Here is a 233-nt window from a genome sequence, read left to right on the forward strand (position 1 = left end):
GGCAGGCGGTGAGGCGAGGCGATACTGGCAGCAGCGCAGGGAAAGGAGCGGGGAGCTGGGCCCAGGCAGAGCCGGGCGCTGGCTCCCTCAGCACTACAAACGCAAGCCCCTGGGGAGGACAGACCAAGCGAGCCCCGGCTTCCAGGGGCTGGGGGAAGAGGCAGGGGTCACTCATAGCAGCAAAGGCCTCGTTTCTCGTTTCCCTCCAGGGCGGCAGAGGGGAACGAGAAACG

The sequence above is a fragment of the Fulmarus glacialis genome, unplaced genomic scaffold (assembly GCF_000690835.1).
Source record: "Fulmarus glacialis isolate BGI_N327 unplaced genomic scaffold, ASM69083v1 scaffold35859, whole genome shotgun sequence".
Taxonomy (NCBI): domain Eukaryota; kingdom Metazoa; phylum Chordata; class Aves; order Procellariiformes; family Procellariidae; genus Fulmarus; species Fulmarus glacialis.